The sequence below is a fragment of the Diadema setosum genome, chromosome 18, assembly GCF_964275005.1.
Source record: "Diadema setosum chromosome 18, eeDiaSeto1, whole genome shotgun sequence".
NCBI lineage: Eukaryota > Metazoa > Echinodermata > Echinoidea > Diadematoida > Diadematidae > Diadema > Diadema setosum.
The window spans coordinates 12,053,292-12,065,134 of NC_092702.1; the positions used below are offsets into that span (position 1 = coordinate 12,053,292).

At 37.2% G+C, this 11,843-nt stretch overlaps 1 protein-coding gene across 1 annotated transcript in view; it reads right to left on the reverse strand.

Moving 5' to 3' along the window:
• The window catches only part of LOC140241585 (prominin-1-A-like), a 289,128-nt gene extending 280,234 nt beyond the window's left edge, over positions 1–8,894 (reverse strand). The window contains exon 1 of the mRNA XM_072321318.1: positions 8,769–8,894. The gene's annotated coding sequence lies outside the window, so the exon portion shown is untranslated. The remainder of the gene's footprint in view (positions 1–8,768) is intronic.
• Positions 8,895–11,843: the final 2,949 nt, after the last annotated feature.

The following is an 11,843-nucleotide window of genomic DNA, read 5'->3' on the forward strand; positions in this document are numbered from 1 at the left end:
TGCAATAGCTCACTTAACCAAGCTAGAAATACCTTCAGGCATTGCACAGCATTTGACCTTGACCTTTTGATCTTTGGCCTTAAGTTTGTGCAACGAAATGTTAAATGGCACAACTTTGCCACTCATACAAACGAGGTGTGTCAGAAAAGTTCCAGGACTGGTGTCATAAAGATTTATTTCAAACCCAAACTTCAAACTAAGAAGTTTCACCTTCAAAGTAATCTATCTTGGAGTATTTTACTGTGATCTCAGCTCTATGTAGCCATCAGATTTTTTTTCTACATAATGTTATACACATCCTCTGTTTCAGGTCGTTCAGCAATGAGAACAGAGCAACAAACAAACTTGAAGTTTCTGGTACGGTTGGGGAAAACTCTATCAGAAGCGCTGAGATTGCTGCAGCAAGTATACGGAGATGAGACGATGACAGGCACACATGTTTTTGAGGGGTGCAAGAGTTGGTAAGGATGAGAGGACATGGAAGATGACCCCAGGAGCGGAAGGCCCGTAACGACCAGGACTTAGGTCAACATCGAGCGTGTCAGGCAGATGGTGTGTGGCGATCGTCAGCTGATTTGTTTGAATGATGGCAAATGAGTTGGGGATGAAACTTGCATGTGTCGATTCTTCTGGTCATCACTCAAGAGTTTTGGCATCATCTTTGCGCAGATTTTCCACATGTCCAGATCTTCAGAGAGAATCTTCCAGATGCTGTCCCGATTCATGCCCAGCTCATTTGCCATCATTCGAACAGCCAGCTGGCAATCCCCACACATCATCTGTCTGTCTAGCACCAGCAATTAGTTAAGTGATTGCTTTTTGTGGCACCTAAATTTTGATCGTTTTGTAGTTGTCTATACATGGATACGGACTATCCTCAGCTCCTAAAAACGTGAGTATACGTCGTAAATTCAAAAGGCTGGTCTAGACTAGGATCGTAAGGATCTAGAACTATGTGTACTTTATATCAGGGGACACTCCCAAAACCCACCAGAGCAACGCAAAAATACCACTCTAATATTTTAGATGGTTGCTATCGGCAAGCGTAATTACGCTCTTTTTAGAGCGATTTGTGCTCTCCGTGATTGGCTGCCTGTATTCTGTAATTTACCCCTTTAAAAATATTGTTAAAGATTTTTTCTTTTTTTTGATTAAATTTTCACAAAAATCCAACTGTTTTGTGCATTTGGTCATGTTTTTCTCATTTGTGTCAACTGTAACATCAGTTTAGCATTTCACCTTTGTTTTCTTCACAATTACCTTGAGTTTCTAATGATGCATTTCAAATTTGAGCTCATGGCGTCCTTAAATCATCATACTCTTTCCCATAGCCAATGCATTCATAAATAAAAAAGACAGATCATGCAAAGGACCAAAAATGATATTGGATGAGCATTCTACTTAAAACTACAGTCACCAATCTACTTACTTACGGTATCAAATAATTATATAGCTCTATATAATCCTATCTCCCTACGGACGCTGCCCGCCAAGTTTGGTGAAAATCTGTTATGGGGTTTTCAAGAAAGTGAAAGTGTAAAAAGTTTATGCACAACACATAACAGACGCCAGATGATGAATCATCGCAACAGCTCACTTGAGCCTGGCTCAGGTGAGCTAAAAAGTCTGTTCTGTTTTAATGAAAATTGTAGCTCTTACATAAATTTATAAATCCCATACACAGTTTGCATGGAAAATAAAAGTCCTTGCTGTTAATTCAATTGTCAGTACACTACCATCTTCCCACAGGTATTGGTCACTATAGTGGTTCCTTTATTTTGTACTGTATTCTAGCAGACACATAATTACAGGGGTCGCAGGTTTTATATTGTAGGGGAGCTTTGGTCAAGGGTACGGCTCATGGTTGGGTCAAAGGTCAAGGGCTTGCCCTTCACTTTTTTTCTCTTTCAGGTGGTCAGCTGGGCTACTTGAGCAGGGGTTACAGGTGGCCAAGTGGATCTTTAGGTTAGGATCTTTAGATTACCAGTATCATGCATATGAATGGCTACTTCTTGAAGTATGATGCCTATAATGAGGAATATTAGCTGCAAGATGGACTTTAACAGAATTTTTATAGGAGTACAACACAGTGGTATATTATGTAAAATTAAAAGGGAAGTCAGCCCAAAAAGCAAGTCTGTCTGGATAAAAAGAGAAAAATTAGAGGAACCGGATAAGATATGTTTATGTTCGGGCAAAGGCCTTTGCCGAAGGAAAAATCATTTGCAGGACAAAACTATCTTAAATTATACTAGTTTTTGACGTTGAGGGGGTTAATATCCTGAATAGCGAAATAGTACAGGCAGAGGGTATGGAAGCCAGACTAAAACTGGCCGCGCATTTGGCCCAGTTTGCGTTTACACTGAGAAAAGGTCGGGCTCGGCCGCGGCTCGGCACGGCCGAGACCACCTCCAGAGCGTGGCCATTTGCGAGGCCAATTTTGGCCTCGCATTTGGCCTTTTGCGTGTTTACACTGAAATGAAGGTGGGCTCGGCCGCGGCCGAGCCTCGCACTGTAAACGGGGTCTTCCATGTCTAGTGGGGCACTCCAAGGTGCAGGTCTTTGCTATGCCGCAAGCCTTCTGAATGAATAATAATTGTGCAGCCCACTTTTCATGTCCTTTACATCTAAAAGCCTTAGAGAAGTGGGCAGTTCTCACCCAAACATGAAATGTTTTCAGACATTTTAATGTAATATGGTAGAAAAAACCTTCAGCTAATCATATGTATGAAAATATATCAAGAATTATTATTTTTTATTATTTTTTTTAGTGGGAGGGCCATTTTAAAAGTATAAATTTTGACACCCTGTAATGCTGTATATTGTGCAGTACCTTTTTATGCCTCCGCCACGAAGTGGTGCCAGAGGCATTATGTTTTTGGGATGTCCGTATGTATGTACGTCCCCAATCGTTTACGCGATACGTAACTTGAGTAATATATACTTAAATTTTACCAAACTTGGTCCAAGTATAAAGTATGATGGGGCAATTACTTGATTAGCTTTTGGCTGAAATCGACTTAAGTCAAAAGGTCAAATCATGAAATTGTATCTGTTTATGCGATAACTCAAGACTGGATCAAGCAAATTTCACCAAACTTTGTCCAAGAGTGATGTATGATGGAACAATTACTTGATTAGTTTTTGAGTGAAAATCGGACAGAGGTCAAAGGTCAAAGATCAAGGTCAAATCCTACAATTTATCTGTTTACGCGATAACTAAAGATGAAGCAACTTTCACCAAACTTGCTTCAAGGATAACGTATGGTGGGGCAATTAATCAAGTAGTTTTTTAGTGAAATTGGCAAGAGGTCAAAGGTCAAAAGGTCAAGGTCAATGCTAAAAATGTTGCTTTTTCCCCTATATCTATGCAATGCCAGAAGGTAATTTTTGAAATTTAGTGTAGACATGAACTACTGCAAAACATTCTCCAGAGATAGTTTCATGTCATGACGTCAAAGGTCAAAAGGTCAAAGGTCAGGTGAAAATGTTACAAATTTTTCATTTTTCTTGCAAATGGTTCAATGTATCTTCATGGAACTTGGTACATATATATGCATACATACTGACTGACAGGGATTATCTAGGGAATTTATAGGTCATGGGTCTATGGTCAGGGGTCAAAGGTCAAGGTCAACCCCTCAAAATTTCACTATTTCCCTCATATAATAGTATATAATGCAATGCTTGCAGGATTATTTTCAAAACTTATTCTCTGGGAAATTTGCCAGAAGGTCAAAGGTCAAAGGTTAAGGGTCAAGGACCAGGCTAAAATGCAAAAAAAAAAGTATTTTCATTTCATTTTTTCATTTCATTTCATTCCATTTTCCACATCCTGATAAAAAGCATTTACAAAAAATACAGGAACGATACATACACAGTAGGACATTGGAACAATACAAGAAAAATAAGTCCAACTTACAAGAATTTTACAACAGACAAACACAACATAAAAGCAGTTATTTCAGTTTGTGGGGGATCAACATAGACCGTTGGTCTTTCTATGGCTGATCCCAAATGTTACAGCAAAGAATAGTTACATTGATGCAATACACACAAGAAAAACTATACTACAGAAAGTGCACAATAAGAAGGCAAGAGTAATCAAAGTGTGGTGCGTGTACACTGCATATTTATAATATATCTTTATGAACAAGAAATGATTTGTATTTTCTTTTAAATATTGAAAGTCTATTAGACAGCTTTATCACATTTGGCAAGTCATTCCATAGAACAGGTCCCGTATATTTGAAAGTGTATCTTGAAATGCAATATTTAAAATTTGGGATATACAATCTATTCATCTGTCTAGTATTGTAATTATTCTTATTTTGGATGAAGGAAGTATCAAGAAACCTTGGCAAAATGTTGTTTATATATGTGTACATGAAAACAGCGAGAAAAAATTTGTTCATATCAAAAATCGTCAATAAGTTATGTTCTTTGAATAGAGGACCTGTGTGGCTAAAAAATGGTCTATTACTAATCATACGGATTGCACGCTTTTGTAAAATAAAAATACGTTGTAAAAGATACTTCGCACAATTTCCCCATATTATGTTACAGTACGATAATTGAGGCATAATCAAAGTGTTATATAACTTAACAAGAATTTCAGAGGGTACGACTGCACGTATACTATTGATTGCACCTATTGCTCTAGAGACTTTACAGCATACTTCATTGACATGATATCTCCATGTTAAGTGATCATCAATGATAACTCCAAGAAATTTGGTAAAACGAACAACTGGAATTTTAAAGTCAGCAATCTTAGCATCAAAATCATCAGTGTTTACTACTTTATTTCTTGGTCTAAATATCATACATGATGTTTTGTCTGTATTTAATTTCAATTTATTGGCTATGAACCATTGATTAACTTCCTCTAGTTCACAACTTAAGATTGCACTGATACTTTCTATATCTTTACATGAAATAAAAAAAACTAGTATCATCTGCATATGAGATCAGCTGCAAATAGTTACTGGCATGCTGTAAGTCATTTATGTAAAGAATAAAAAGTAATGGACCTAAAACTGACCCCTGGGGTACACCGATATTTACAGTCACACAGGGAGAAGAAAAACCATTAAATGTTACATATTGCACACGATTTGAAAGATAACTCTTAAACCAATTAAAAGCTGTACCTCTTATTCCATAAAACCGCAGTTTACTCAACAATATAGTGTGGTCAATGCAATCAAAAGCCTTTGACAGATCAAAAAACATTCCTACCAATAAGTTTTTATTCTCAATTGAAGTTGTAATTTTGTCAATAAAATCTAACAATGCCATATAAGTGGAGTATTTTTGTCGAAATCCAAATTGTTTGTTGAATAATATGTGACACTGCACCTCAAAACAAACAAAAAGTCGCCAGACATGAATTTTTAGTTAAGACCATATTCTGAAAGAGCAGACTTTAAGCTTTAAAATGATGTATAATTCAAATCAAATGGACTCTCCTAACCTATCTAAATATTGGAAACAGAGCACAAACTCAGGAAAAGTGTGAACTGAGAAAAGATGCTCTGAAGTACAGTGTCTATTCAAGCGCTTAATCTTTACCAAACCGTGCTGGCTGTGCGATGAATGGGACAAAAAACAGGAAGTAAACCACCAGAGTAACAACAATGAAGGGATTATTAGATTAAACTGAAATTAAGCATGCCTCATTAACACAATCTGTCCATAATCAATGCCAACTTTCAAAGCAGTAGCACTATCCTTTCAAAAGTTATTAGAGTTGAAAGTGAAGAGTGTGGCAAGGTTTTTCAGAAATGAAAAAGGGATTCTAAAGACACACCTAATCACACTATTCTACCAAAAATGTTCGAGATAAACTGCTAAAAAAAACACACTTTCCTGCCCGTTTTATGATACCAAATTTTAGCATAATGTAAAAGAAGACCCGCTCTTTCAGAAAATATGAAAAAGTTAAGTTCAGCTAGGTTGACCCATTTCACTTATTTTCAGTCCTCACACAAAATCAGTGTGTGCGACTTTATGTTCGTTTTGAGGTGCACGGTCACATATATTATTTTGAGAGAGGTAAGACATAAGACAAGTATGAACAAGTTCCTCAAATATTTTGCAAAACACAGATAAAATAGAAATTGGTCTATAATTTGATAAAACACTCTTCTCTCCTTTTTTGTATATTGGTATAACTTTGGCTACTTTTAAGTTATCTGGAAATATACCCTTCTCTATGGAAAAATTAAATATGTCACACAATGGAGTTACGAAATAATATATTGACTTCTTTACAACCGAAGAATCGATATCATCATATCCAGGACTCTTATTTGTTTTCAATTCCCACACAATCTTAACTATTTCGTCTATATGGATAGGCTGCAAGAAAAAAGAATGTGCAAATGATACATGTGGCAAGAATTGCATAAAATTTTATACTGTAATTACACTTTTTCTTCATACCTTGAAAATTACTCAATGCATTAACTTATATAAGGGTCAAAAGTCAAGTACGGTAAAAATCCTCAATTCCCCAAATACATGTACCGGTACCTGCACTATAGCAAACCTAGTTCAAGGAAAGTGAACATTCAAGACATTTGTGACAAACCTGTCATTTCAGTATTTTGCCATTTATGTGAAACTGTCATCACACATTGTGAGGACATTGTACTATACACCTATTAGGAGAACTATGCATTATGGCGGGGCATACCAGTCGCCATAGCGACATTTCCAGCTTGTTTTTTTTAACTTAAAACTATTTGATATTTCTGTAAAACTCACAATCAGAATCAATTTATTTTCACAACTTTTGTCCCATGAATATACTTCAATTATTGCAACTTTAGATTTAAGTAAACGACTTGATATTTAGAACAAAAACATACTTTTGAGAGATTTCTTGAGAACATTTCCAGTTAGGGGAACAAAAACAAGAGTCAAAATTGGAGCACTTCAAAGCTTTCACTAATGATGCATATTTACCAAACACTCAATTTCTAATTCTCTTGAAGGAGTTTGTGCCTTCGAAATTGTTTTTTTTTTTATTTAACAGATGGCATCATACAAATGCTGTGATTCATCACCATCATTTGACTGCTTTGTACAGCCACTCGGGATACCTTTGATTCTTGTGCACGCACTAGGCCTATTCTGCTAAAAAAAAAGTACAGGTACACTTGTTTTTTTTCATTAGATAGGCTTATATTGCTTTGATGAAGGTGATTAATCTTTAGAAATCAATTGAGATTTGACCTTTAAATGAAACCCAAACCCAAAGAGAAATGTGGATTGAGTGAAAGCAGCAACATTAGTAGAACACATCAGTGAAAGTTTGAGGAAAATCGCACAATTGATGCAAAAGTTATGAATTTTCAAAATTTAGGTGTTGGAATTTAACCGCTGGATGAGGAGATTACTAGAGATTATGACACATGTATGTGTGGACAATATAAAGGAAATAGAGGGAATTCCACAAAAATTCATTTTTCATGAAAATTACACATTGCATCAACTTGATACTGACATTGGCAATTATTCTGCCTGCTTTCTGAAAGCGGTTAGTCAAGTGCTCTTGAAAGCGGTTAGTCAAGTGCTCTTTCATTATGCTAGAAAAGTGAATTTTTGTGGAATTTTCTTTTAATATTTTTTTTAATAGACCGATTCTGTGACGCGCTATGTGTATTTTTGGCATGGGCAGCGCCATTACTGCGGTGTCTCAGCCGACCCCCCTCCTCTCTCCCCCACCCCTCTCACGCGCACGGAATGAAAAACTGATGCATGGTTGTTTTAGCCAATGGGCGTCTCGTATTGAGTGCGCGAATGCTTGCTTAGTGCGCAAACCTTTGTTACAAGTGCGCGATAAACATGTTGCCCGTGGGATGGGGGAGGGGGGGGGGGGGGGGTCGGCTGGGACACCGCAAAATGAGCTTATGGCTGCGCCCAGTGCCACAAATTGTCTGCTGCCCTCAACGAACCCGAATCGGTCTATAAATATTGTTGTCCACACATATCATAACCTCTAGTAGTCTCCTAATCCAGCGGTTCCAACACCTAAACTTTAAAAATTCATGACTTTTGCATCAATTGTCTGAGTTTCCTCAAACTTTCACTGATGTGTACTACTAATGTTGCTGCTTTTAGTAGTTTTACTCAATCCACATTGCTCTTTGGATCTGAATTCCCTTTAATCTCTTGCACTCGGGAAATTTGTAGCTAATAGGCCTCCATCAAATAACATAGATCTACATGTATCCATTGCCGAGTTTTCTAAAATTTGTCTCCCTCTGTAAGATCGCAACGATCATCTAGGATTCTAACGTTACAGTTTTAACAAACATGTCGGAAAAAAGGAACCAGCGGGAATCGAACCTATCACCTTTCTACACTTTCCGGGCAGCGGTCGGTCTATCCCTGCATGGCTGCTAGCTGTGATACGACGAACAAGTAAATGTACGGTACGGTCAATGGATGACAACATGCAATCAAACTTTTTGCACATGAATACACCCTCAAAAGTTCTGCAACGTAGAACTTAGCAATTCTAAGCATTTATTTTGTACATTTGTGGTACTCTTGTACTACAGTGTGCGAAAGTCGTCGATACTTCGTACGCACCCGCGGGATCTCTAACGTTAGACTCTGCAATTGAATACGTTAAGAGCGAATACTCTGCGGCTTTGGCAAGAAGTAGAGAGCAAAAGAAAGAAAGAAAGAAAGAAAAACAAGGTGTGAACTGCGCGCGTGACTCTAGTCTTATAGAAGGGGATACAACTACTTACCCATACGGTGCAATCGATATGAAATCGACATAAACTGTTGTTAACGTCTTGTGGGTTCTTCCTAGTCTAACATTAGTACTAAATGAATTAATTTAGTAGTTTATAAGTACTATCGCCGGAAGCACAAAGGGTACACATCTGGCCGGCAATGCTCCGCTCTTGTACTGGGAATGATAGACGGGGCACTCCCAGCGCTGCGTACCCGTGTGGCAAACCTAAAAAATCTACCGCGTAGGAGGCCTACCGTTCAACTACTAATCACGTACTGACTCCTTATGGAGTGAAAGTAGATGCGTCTGTGCAAGAAGGAGGTACTTGTACGTCACGCGAACAGCTTTCCTCCCAACACTGCCTAATTACTTAGTACATGTACTCTATATATTTTGGTCCATGCCGTTCTAGAAACGTAAACATAACTCGTATACTAAGGCCTACATGTAGTATGTTTTTCATATCAATGATTTTTAAAGGTTTTATGACATACAAAATAATGCATGTTGATTTGTGTTAATTACTATCAACATCACTTCTGCAGTGAAATGAATATCTAAAAACAATCCATATATTTTTGAATAATTTTCTTGTATTTTTTCTTGCAGATTGCTTGGATACGCCTACAAAAACCTTCCAAATCAAGATTGGGGGGGGGGGGGGGGGGTTGTTTCACGAAGAATTTAAGTCGAACTTAAAATCTAAGATTGACTAAATATTATTGTATGTCGTGTGTGTCTTCAATGTTGCCCAACTTTAATGAAAATGAAGATTTTGGAGACTTTTTTCATGTAGCAATTGATACTACAAGATGAAATAAATAACAATGAAATTATTCTGTAATTGTAAACATTAATTAATGATAATTTGAAGTGGGTGTTGATTAGGCTAATGAAATTGAACCAGGGAGGTGCTCTGTAACACCTCCCTGATTGAACAGGGAAACCAGTGGCATACCATAATTTTTAGTCAATCTTAAGGGAGACCTCCGGATGATTGTCAGATTTTTGCATTTGAACAACTATAAATTAGTTATTCTGAGGACAAAGTTTCAGAATTTATGATAACTGGGATGAAGTATAAGAATATTTTCAAAATTTAGAACAAATTGCAATGAACAAGGGTGATGACATGGCAGAGTCACCAAGTATGCATGAGTTGGGGCTCGAGGAAGCAGAACAAAGAAAGAAGGCATGCATAGATTATACACAGGTGAGCTCGCAAGCAAGCGGTATTGTAATGGAATTACTCTGCTACATTTCTGAAATATGTGAACCTCCTATGTCATCATACTTGTTCAGTGTCATTTGTTTAAGGTTTTTCAAAGTATTGTTTCTCTGATCAAGAACCACAATAAATCCCACAAATGTATACATGGAGTTGTGGATTTATGTACTACATAATGTGAAATTATGAAAATCGTGTGGAATGTCCCTTTAAATTAGGGCCTAAGTTCGACTTCGTGAAACACCCCCCTGGTTGTGACTTCATCTGTCAATCATTGCTTAAAGGGATTGTATAGTTTTGGTTGAGACCTTATTTCAGGTTTCTAACATATTTTGGTGAGATAATGAGAAACCTCTTATGAAATATGAAAGAGCATGTAATTCTCTGAGGAATTCAACGTTTTTTGATGAAAATTGGTTTTGAAATGGCTGAGATATCCAAAAAAGAGCGATTCTAATAAAGTGTGAGACCCACACTTTATTACGATTGCTTTGCTTTACTTTGTTTTTGGATATGTTTCAGTCATTCCAAACCCGATTTTCATCAAATAAACTTCGAATTCCTCTTAAAATGGTATGCTCTGTACTATATCATAAGTGTTTTCTTGGTTTCTCGCAAAAAGTCAAAAGCTCAATAAGCCAGTTCGGAGTTCCACTTTGCGCATGAGCAGAAACAAGGTCATTCGGACCAACAGGCATGTTGGTTTTTAAATCTACTGGGATAAGCATCTGTCATGTAATGATTATTCATGTAATCCTTATAAATGCCGCTTGTCAGCACATCCACCTGACAGCAAAAGTGGTACATGTATTTGGCAATATCAATAGAAAGAGATTGTCAATACATCCAATGCAAAATAATGAAATGGATGCTTTCTCAATTGTGAATTGACAGATCATTCTGCTCATCTGGTCTACGCAAGTTTATTCTTTGTTTGAACGGGATTGATGAATCCCATAAATTGTTACGTAAAGCTTATGCATTATGTCGCTCTGAAAACGAGTGAAGTGCCCCTAACCAACTGAGAAAAAAGAAAGGTCATTCGTACCAATGTGCCCATGAGCTAACTCCGAACTGGCTTATTATTCTCATATGAATCTCCGCCAATACTGTACCATCCCTTGAAGTACTGATATGATTAACAAACGACATCGGAATGCACCCTCCCCGAGACCGAGCATTATATACTTGCATGTTCCCTCGCCATGTCTTTTGTTACTCACAGAAACATCACAGAAACATGCAAGTTATGATGAGTCGAGGGGAAGGTGCATTCCAATGCCTTTTGTTAAATATATCAGCACTTTAGCAATGATTGACAGACGAGGTCACAACCAGAATCTTGGTTTTGAAGGTGTGTTGTTGTTGTTTTTTTTGTGGGCGTATCCAAGTATTCTGAAGAAAAATAGACGTAAAAATATTTAAAAATATAGGGAATGTTTCAAGATATTCGTTTCACCACAAAAGTGATGTTGAGGGTATCATGAATCAACACAAATCAACACGCATTTGTATGTCATAAAACCTTTAATGTATGGCGCTTCCACAAGCTCCCAGTCAACAGTCATGACAGTATAGCTATAGGGTCTATATTATATAGTGTATAGAGATTAAGGAATGACAGAGTTTGTTCCACAGAAGATGACATCCAAGAAGAATGACATACCATGGATCACAAACAAGATTGAAAGGTTGATAAAAAGGAGAGATAGGTTGAAAAAAAAAGTCGAAACATGAAATTGAGAAACTATGAGGTATAGTCCGTTTTCATTTGGAGGAAGAGTTGCAATTAAGAAATCACTGCAACAAGAGCTAAGGAGGGCTTAGTATGTGGAATCTCTTTTGTCTATCGATGAA